The sequence below is a fragment of the Dipteris shenzhenensis genome, chromosome 8 (genome assembly GCF_047967505.1).
Source record: "Dipteris shenzhenensis isolate YYH24624 ecotype China chromosome 8, Dip_SZ_1.0, whole genome shotgun sequence".
In the NCBI taxonomy this organism is placed as follows: Eukaryota; Viridiplantae; Streptophyta; class Polypodiopsida; order Gleicheniales; family Dipteridaceae; genus Dipteris; species Dipteris shenzhenensis.
In genome coordinates, this window is record NC_141603.1 from 40,939,520 (window position 1) to 40,950,038 (window position 10,519).

Genomic DNA, 10,519 nt, shown 5'->3' on the forward strand with positions numbered 1-10,519 from the left:
CTATTCACAAGTTCGACCAGTCTCTCTTGTGGAGCACAAGATTGAGTTGAGGCCAGAATGCAAGCCAGTTGTGCCACGCTTAAGGCGATTGGCGCTGATCCAAGCTGAGGCACTAAAGAAAGAGGTAACACAACTACTTGAGGTGGGATTCATCTTTCCTGTTGATGATTCAGAATGGATATCTCTTGTAATTGTCACACCAAAGAAAGGCAATAAGTGGTGGGTTTGTGTAAACTTTCGTCCTTTCAATGCATGCACTAAGAGGGATCATTTTCCTTTGCCATTCCAAGATGAAATACTAGACCAAGTAGCAGGGCATGAGATGTATTCGGTATGTGATGGGTATTCTAGGTACTTTCAAATTCGTATTCGGGAGGAAGATCAAAAGAAAACATCATTTGTCACACCTTGGGGAGTTTTTTCTTACAAAGTGATGCCTTTTGGGTTGACCAATGCACCAGCTACATTTCAAAGGTTCATGAGTCAAGTGCTCGAGCCTTACTTGGGAAAGTTCATAAGGGTGTTTTTGGATGATTTTTGCATTTATTCTTGGAGCATAGATCACATGGAGAAGTTAAAGATGGCCTTAGCTAGGATTGATGAAGCAAAAGGGTGTCTAGATCCTATCAAGTGTCATTTGGCTCAAACAAAAGAAGTCTTGTTGGGGCATATTGTGTATGAAGAAGGCCTGCAAATGGATCCTAACAAGGTTCAAGCAATCATGGCATTGCCAAGTCCTGAGAGTGTCACTGATGTTCGCAAAATTCTAAGAAAGAGCAAGTATTATCAACGCTTTTGTGATGATTTCACAGAGATAGTGCATCCCATGAACTTGTTGACAAGAAAATGAGTTTCTTTCCAATAGGGTGTGGAGCAACAAGAGTCTTTTCAACAACTTAAGGAGCCCATGAGTAAGGGCCCAATATTGAAGCCCCTTGCTTGGTCTCAAGACTTTTGCGTAAATCCAAGTGTATCTTTGCATTTAGTTGGTACTGTATTGCTACAAAAAGGAGAGGCAGGTAGAATGCAACCCATCTATTATGCCAGCTGACAGCTTACAGAGGTGGAAACAAGGTATGAAGAACAATAGTGGGAGAAGTTTGAATGTAGCCAATGAACAAAACCAGTTAAAATGAATGCATGGACTATTATGAGAGCTAAAGGGAAATGAATGCATGGTCTTAATGAATGAAAATGAATGCATGGTCTATGATGCGAACGAAAGGGATGTTGATGACCTATTTCTAGAGAGGCAATGACCCTTCATGAAACCCAAGGCATCCAGCGCACACCCTATTGTTGGTAGTGCAAGGAGAAGCCAGCTCAAAAGACGCAAGGGATTTGAGTATTTTAAAGAGGAGGCAAGCATTGAAAGAGAAGGTTGCACAAATGCAATCAATAAAAAACTAGAAGATCGAGTGTAGTTGCTCGATTTATTCTAGTACAAAGATTTTGGGCATCATTTTGCTAGATTGCAAGGATCATTTGCTAATTAGACATTATGGAGATTCGCTAATGGCAATGGGTAGCAAGAGGAATAATCAATACTTTCAAATTGGGATTTTTCACCATTCAAGTTTAAATTGAGGGTGAAGCAAGGTTCATCTTAGAGAGAAGAAAGGAGGCTATTCTGAATCTCTAACCTTGCATAAGATTGGCAAATATGAACTTGGTGATCATTGTGAGTATAACCAGCTTCTGCATTACGATGGACTCCTCAACCACTTGTAATTTAGACCCAATCTAGCAATTCTACAAACCCATGACATCCGGTAATTTCCATTCATCCAATGATGCTATTCTTCTTATCCAATAATCACGAGGGAGAGATAAAAGCATTGAATCATTGGAATCCTCAATTCAATCTCAAAATTCAACATAAAAAACAACACTATCTACTCAGGAAAACATTTTGAAGTATAGGCAAAATTTTGACACGGACAATTCTGGAACAGTACAAAGATCTAGATCACAACTAAAATCTATAACAAAAATGAAATCCATAACAAGCACATTTAGGGAATGGGGATTCTAGGGAGAGATCTAGAAGAGAGAGAAACAATAATCCGGGATTCTAGAAAGGGAACGAAAGAGAATGAATGGGGATTTGGATTCTAGAGAGAGATATGGAATAGAGACTTATGGGATCCAAATTCAAAACTAAATTTTACCAGATACCAGAACCTAAAGCTATAGTATTTTTGTACCTCTTTCTGCGTAATTTCTAAAATTTTTATCATCATGGCAAAGTTAAATCATAAAAAATAGATCCAAAAATGCTCATTGTGGGATGAATTTTCTAATTTTCAGTAAGATTGTGCCTTGCATTCTTGCAAGAATTATTCGCAACAATGTCACCACAAGAAATATTATCCATTACTCTTAGATGAGAAATTTATCAGATTTATTTGGCCATTTGTGAAGAAAAATCAATCCAGAAGGTCCAAAACTCTTGGACAAACTTTCAGTTTATTCAAATTTGCTTAATGATGCAAAAGCTTGGCATATCAGATTTCACAAAACAACATGTTTGTGACATTTTAGAGCTTCAAGGAAGAGTTCAAATTTTACAATCAGAATATACTCCGTGTAAAGATGATGATGATGATGATTCAAATTCCAAAGACGACGATTCCAAAACGACGGTATGTATGAAGACTATCCAATGCTAATTAGTTATGGATTATTTCATTATAAAGCGATTGGAGCAGCAAGAAAATGAATTATCAAGTGATAATGAAGATCCAAAAATGGTTTTCTTTTTCAAGGAAGATTAAATTTCAAATCCATATGATGAATGCGCATGCTTTGCATTTGCACCAATTTTTGCGATTGATCTGATCTGGAAGCAAGAGAAGGTACATCCAAAAAGCTATTTTCGAGGAACCAACATTCAAAGATCCATTCAACAAAGAAGGTTTGGGATACATTGTTAAATCAAATCAAAGTGATAAGGCCAATGGTTGTCTTGATATTTACACACCATCTTTTGTGGATTATGTGAAGATTACATTTTTCTTATGTAATGGAAGGTTCATGTGTAAGCATTTTTCCTACAATGGATGAACAATGGATCAAGAAACAAAGAAAGAAATGATTCAAAGTTTGGATGATAATGTTGATGATAATATTTTAGAGATCATGATGTTTATGATGATGATGTTCAAGTTGATAAGCATGTGAATGAAGAGAATGTTATCGAACAGTTTCTATTGTCACTTGAGGATGAAGATGGTATTCCAGAGAATCAATTTACTATTTTAGATGTTCTAGAAAGTCATGGAGTTGCACTAGACATCCAAATATATATCCCCAATATTCAGATTACTATTACAAAAACTCATAATTCTAATTGCAAGGATCCCAATGATGCATATCAGTTTCTAGAAGAACCAATGTTTGACATAGTTTCACAAGCAGATTTTTCAGGTTTGATGGATGATAGATCATAATTAATTTTTGATGCTTTGACTAAGTTTGGATGAGTTCTTTGACTAATTAATTTTTTCAAGTTTGATGGATGATAGATCATAATTAATTTTTGATGCTTTGACTAAGTTTGGATGAGTTCTTTGATGCAAATGATGATGGCATAGTTTCACAAGCAGATTTTTCAGGTTTGATGGATGATAGATCATTATTAATTTTTGATGCTTTGACTAAGTTTGGATAAGTTCTTTGATGCAAATGATGATGGCATAAATTCAGATTTTGGTTTATGTTTAGATTGAGTGTTGATGTAGTTTCGAACGTTTGGGAAGTTTTCAGTGCAAAAGCACAATCACAAAAAATAGATACAAATACAAACAACAATGATGATGCTTATGTTGAGGAAATGAGAAGGATGAATGGATCAATCCAAACAAGAGCCAAAAGAGCCCAATTTTGGACATGATTGTATATCTTTTGATCAATATATAATATAAACACTCTTTTTTCTCCCAAAATTTTTTTCCAATGGAGAGGTATGCCGACTCACCTCGCACCATCACAACCAAAAGAGAGTTAGAACAATTCATTTCAATTGTGGAAGCCAGGTTTTACAACAACACAAAGCAACTATAGACGCACTTGGTAGATGCACAAAATAGTGGGCGCGTCTATAGGCATTGCTTGAGTGGAGGAATTATGGGCACATCTAATAGCGCGTCTAACAGGTCGTCTATTTGCACGTGTATTAACACGTCTATTTGTGCATTTAAACTGAGAAAATACGAGCCCGTCTAACATTGCGTGTATCAGTGCGTTTATTTGTGCATGTATTAACACGTCTATTTGCACGTCTAATTTGAGAAAATACTGGCCCGTCTAAAATTGCGTTTATCAGCGTGTCTATTTGTATCTCGCATGCAAAGGCTGCATCAATGTCCTTCAACAATAAACTATAGTAATGACCTGCAACGACCTATGTTGTAGCTCGCTATTTCGACAAGCCTCTACAACTATCTAAGCTCCTTACAGCGCCTTCGACAAAATCATCTTCTACAGCTCCACCTACAGGCCTGTAGTTCTATAGCCACGGCCAAGACAACGATTCAGCAACTCCAACACAGCAGTAGACGCTCCTCAAGGCCTCCAACTGCAACTCCAGCTCTCGGCTGGACGCTCTCAACTTCCATTACAGACGTCCCAACCGACTCCTATCTATAGCACCTTTGCAGCGCATCAACGAGCATAGCACCCTTCATTCTACAACTCCTCAACGCCTCTTGCGGCACCGAGGCCTCCAACAACCACATCCAACGCTTCAAATAGCAGCTAAGGCTCTAAGCTCCAATGGACTGCCGACTCGCATACCTTCACCACTGTCGACGCTCCAAACGAATAGACCAGCTACATCTGCTCCAGCGCCTCTACACATGGGTGTTCCACTGATTGCATGGCTTGCATAGACCTCTAAGCGGCAGCGCCTCCATGCAATGGACTTCATGACGATGGGATGATCCAAAGCAACGTGCTGATGCTCAACCTCAACTACAAACAATGACGCCGACTGAGCTCAGTTCACGGCCGGGCCTGACGACATGCTTGTCCAACAAACCCGACAGTCTCATGCCCGCTACGATGCCATTAGCTGCAAGCCCTCCATCGGAACCCCGGACGAGAAGCTTCACGACCTCCTTCTGCTCCATACTTTGCCTACCTTCAGCCCGACGGCCTCTGCAAGCTCATCCACGCTCTCCTGTGCGAGAGAAGATGCCATGTGGCAGATAAGGCCACGTGGCTATCCACAAACCCACATCCGGGTTAGTTAGTCCAGCTGGGAGTCAGCAAGGCTTGGTTTAAACGTTGAGAGGAAGACACCAAGGTTAGGTTAACTAACCTTGGTTTGCCTTGACTTAACCATGTGACACATCACCAGAGACACATGGCACTCTATCACCACATCAACACAAGTGGACTCAATTACCATGTCAACAACTCGGGTGCCATATCATCATGCCACATAGGCATGCCCAATTAGCATGTGCACATCAACTGCCATGTCAAACAGCCCTATCCATAGTGACACATCATCAATGCCCAGTCAGTAGTTGACTAGTCAAAATTGACTCAACATGGCACTGACTCCCTTCCAGGCACAGTCACCTCTCTGCAAGCACACTGTGCACACTGCATGTGCAGTCATTTGCCACCTAAGCACACTACTCCACTAGCACACCCCTGCATGTGACTTTGAGTGCCACATCATCATTTTGCACCCTTTTTTGCCCCTCCACCTAGATCAAGCCGTATCTCTTGATCCAGGAAGAATTTGAGGGTGCTCCAAAAAGGAAAAACGCTCGATTTTTCGTGCTCTACGTGCTTGTCACATCATGCGTACATTTTGACACAAGTATCACACACTTTTGAGCCTTGGCAACAAATCCACTTCTTGTATGCACATTAGCCTCTACATTGACACATCTGACCCATCATCTAAAACGAACAAAGAAAAGGAATTTAGAGTACAATAGATCATCCATAGCAGAGAGAACTCCAAAGTAGCCATCGAAGCCATGCCGAAAAATTCCTAAATAAATCCTACTCGAAGTCCATTCCTTCGCTCACATGCAGTTCCACATCATCACATTTTTCTAAAATCTAACATTCCACAGTTCTGTGAGCAGACTTCAAACTGTTCAGAGACATTGACCAATTATTCAGTGGGTAGATAGCACATGATTTGATTTCACACACACATGCCATCATTGTAAAGCCTATTTGGCTATTTTTCGGCATTGTGCACTTTATTCAAGCCTTGTCAAGCCTCTGGGCTATTCCTAACATTGTTTGCCACAAGCCTTGTCACAAATTAAATTATATATTGCAATTCTACCTTCACCGATAGTTCAGATTTCACTTGATACAGTCAGCATTTCGTAGTTGATTTAGATAGTGATTTCACAAACACTTTGAGTACATTTCTTGCACCATGTCTACGACTAGCAACCTCGATTTGGAGGCATCTACTAAGCTAGACAACTCCAATTACAGCATAAGGAAATATTGAATAGAGACCATTCTTGTACTTCAAGACAAATGGGAGTATGTTAATGGGTCGACACCTAGACTATTGGATGATCCAGCCAACAGTAGCTCTACTCCACCTATTGCCGAAGCACTAGCAGCAGGATCTATAGCTACACCAATAGTGACTGCACCTGTAGAAGATTCTGCCATTGCCTGAGCACAAGCGGAATGGTACAAAAAAGATAAATATGCATATCATTTGATCAAGCAAAATGTGCAAGATGTCATGCTAGGACAGCTCAACACAGTTAAGACATCAAAAGAAGCATGGGATATGTTCAAAGCTCTCTACGAGTCTAAGAACACTTCTAGGATTCTCACACTGAGAGACCAAATCAACCAGAGTTTCTGCAACAACAATGAAACCGGTCATACTCAAAATCAAGGATTACAACAATCAACTCTCAAAGAGAGACTATGAATCCGACAAAAATGGTTCAAGTCATTTTTAATGGACTAGGAGAGGGATACGAGAATCTAGTCCAAAGTATTGCCATTCAATGGCGAATTTTGACAATGGAAGAGCTTTAGTCAATTTTACTTGGTGAAGAAATCCGGACACAACCCATTCACGCACACAAAGGTCATTCCAATGATCAAGCATTCACATCTTTAGATAGAAGCAGAAGCAGAGGCAGAGGAAGAGGTAGAGGTAGATCATTCCAACAAAGTGGTCATCATCAACAAAGTCAGCATCAAAGTCAGAATCAGCATCAGCATCATCCTCAGCAACATCAGCATCAGCAAAGAGGAAATCAATCCAATCAAGGATGATGGAATGCATCCATCAGCGTGTCAAACATTCAGTGCAACTACTATCATAAGCTTGGACACTATGAAAGAGACTGCCACAAGAAGCTGTACGACTAAGGTGGTCAATCCAATAGTAGCGATCGAGGGAATTTTTGAGGAAGAGGAAATCATTGTGGGTGGACATTCAAGTCACAATCATTATGCCAATGAACCTAAGAATATGCTCCTTGTAAGCGAGGATATGTAGAAGATTAGTACAGTGTATCTTGACATTGATTGCAATTCAAAGGGGAATTCAGTTTTTATCAAGTCGATCAACCAGATCAGGATCCTTGGTACATTGACAGCAATGCATCATCTCATATGACAAAACCACAAGAATGGTTTACAGAGATAAAGCCATTAGAAGAATGTTATCTACACTACAGCAAATAACACACCAAATCTAGTTCAAGAGAAAGGCATTATCACTATGAACAATTTCACTAGTACGAAAGGATTGGTGAAAGATGTACTCTATGTTCCGAAACTCAACAAGAACCTCTTATCAGTTGGTCAAATCACGGAACACAACTATCGAGTCATCTTTGACCGAGATGAATGCATGATCACAGACAGATCCAAAGGATATCAGCTACTAGTAGAAGAAGCATTCAAGGAAGGACGCTTGTTCAAAATGCTAGCTACAATACCAGATTTGCATACCATGACAACTCAACCGCAATAGATGCCAATACTGAGATATGGTGCCATGAGCACATATTAGAGGCTAAGGTATGGTATATAAATGTATTAAAGTAGCCACCCTAGGATGTGGACTACATGTTGTGAGGATGTGGATCGAGGACATCCACAAGGAGAGATGTGGATCAAAGGATCCCACAGGTGTTGACTATTCAAAGGCCTCTCTCGATAAGAATCCTATCTCTTATATTGCAAAAGCATAGATTTGAAATAGATTGATTTATAGTTGCTCATCATCTCTTTCATGGAGTTTCTTCTATGCTTTGAGCCTCCATAGTTCTTATGCTCATCTAGTTGCACTAGGTTTAGCACGATCTTACATTCTTTGACATGGTATCAGAGCAGGTTTAGCTAAACCTAGATTAGTTTTAAGGTGATTGAGAGTCCTTTGTGAGCATTCTTCTTAAAAGATTCATGAGAGTTCTCATCATTTATGTTCTTGTGAGAAAGAGATATTAGATTCCATTGTATCCTACTTTGAGAGAACTAGGAAGTCCTATCCTACTCCTCACAAGTGCCATCCATGACTTCATCAATCCAAGCTGCAACAAAGGCTCCAGCTCCATGCACACAAAGGCTTAGCAACTCCAAAGTCTCCATGTAATAGCCTATCTAAGCAACTTCAAGCAACTCACTACTATGACTCCAGCAACAAGCATCTCCATCTTAGCCTCTTTCTTCAAATAAACCTCAGAAGCTCTTCTTCAGGATCAACAACAACATCTCGAACACATGCCAAAGCTTCACCAGCCACCAAAGTCTTCTACCAAGGCTCTAGCCCATCTCTATTTCACGATGCTAACGGCATGACCTCCATAGCTGACCAGACCAACTTAGCTTCTCAACAGCCTTCTGCAAGGCTGAGCATTGGTATTGATTCCAAAGGAACAACCTTCACAATGCAGCCAGCATTAAAGGAACATGAAGAACAAAGCATGATGCATCAAGCTACATCAAGCAAAGAAGAGAACGCCATCGACAACATGTATTGAAAAGCAAAAGCCTTTCCACCTTCAACCCACACGTTTGTAAATCAAACCTGACCACCTAAGAGTGGCTATGTAAGCATCCAGAGGAGGATTTGATCTTGTAAAAACCACACTTGACCACCTTAAGTAGCAAGTATGCACTAATGGGAGGTGATGGAATGTAAACCCATAATTGACTAGCTTGAAGTAGCCAATGGATCATGGCACCAAGGGGAGGTGTTGAGATATGGTGCCATGAGCACATATTAGAAGCTAAGGTATGGTATAGGAATGCATTAAAGTAGCCACCCTAGGATGTGGACTACATGGTGTGAGGATGTGGATTGAGGACATCCACAAGGAGAGATGTGGATCAGAGGATCCCATAGGTGTTGACTATTCAAAGGGCTCTCTCTATAAGAAGCCTATCTCTTGTATTGCAAAAGCATAGATTTGAAATAGATTGATTCATAGTTGCTCATCATCTCTTTCATGGAGTCTCTTGTATGCTTTGAGCCGCCATAGTTCTTATGCTCATCTAGTTGCACTAGGTTTAGCATGATCTTACATTCTTTGATAGTCCATTGATGTATTTGAGGTTGGATCTAGGCTTAGATGAGCTTGGTATTGCATTAGGGTATTGTCACATTCTTTCATCTTGGCACATAGATGTTTCTCTCACCTAGTTGCATACCTCTGATGAGATTTTGGGCATGCCTCAAACATTTTCTATAGGTCCAAGATGGAAAGGCCTTGATAAGCAATAGGTCTTCGTTTGGCACTCAAATTGCCTTTCTTGCTATAATATTCCCATTTGAGAACTATGTCAGCTTGTTGCTCAATAGCATGAACTATTATTGTCTGTGATTGTGTTGTCTTGTGACTAGTGATTGCTAATACTCGTTCCACTCTATTCTTCCACTTGTTTTACATCACAATCCCATCATGATCACTAAATATTAATGGTATTTTTACCTCACCCCATGGTTGAGTAGCACTTAATGCCCTTTCATGTATTCCCCAACTTACTTGACCTCCTTTTGGTTATTGGATGAAAAAATATGAGCACCTAATTATTAGGTTGCTATCAATGTGGATGGAACTATATAGAGATGGTGGAACAACCATTCATGGTATAGAAAGGAGAGCATACAACCAAAATGTACAAGGTTGGAATACAAGCTCCCTCTTCTCTCCAAGAGTGTCTTTGGGTGTTCTCTTGTTTCCCTTGTTGTGCCTTTGTGGTTGCCACTCCATCCCCCTTCATTCTTCCCTTCCCCTCCCTCTCCCTCCATTCTCCCATCTCCCCTTCTCCGTCTCTTCTCCCTTCTCCCCCTTCCCTCTTTCTCTCATGGACACACATTGCAACAATCCAGGAGCCACTTGAGTGACACTTGCGGATGGCTCGTGCTTTGAATTTCTCTCACAAGGAGTAGCTTGAAGTGGAGGCTCCATCGGCATTCCTTCAAGATCCCCATGACATGTGAGTCACCGTTGAGACTACACAATGACATTCATCATCCTCTCTCTCTCTCTCTTTA